Raw genomic sequence first — 230 nt, forward strand, 5'->3', positions numbered from 1 at the left:
ATCGTCTGTTTACGAGTAGAGACCTACAAGCTCTCACATTCTCACGTCAGAATTCGACTTCCATCCATGTTTCTCAAACATCAACATCTCGAAGTTGTTCCTAAAACATGGGGTCATCTGTGGATTTGCCCGTGTAACCATGCATGGAATATCTCACCCACTTTCATTCCATCTCCCCACACCCCACACATGGAGCCCATACATAATGGAGTTTGATAATTGGGTAAAAA

This window comes from Salmo trutta, unplaced genomic scaffold, assembly GCF_901001165.1.
Source record: "Salmo trutta unplaced genomic scaffold, fSalTru1.1, whole genome shotgun sequence".
Taxonomy (NCBI): Eukaryota; Metazoa; Chordata; class Actinopteri; order Salmoniformes; family Salmonidae; genus Salmo; species Salmo trutta.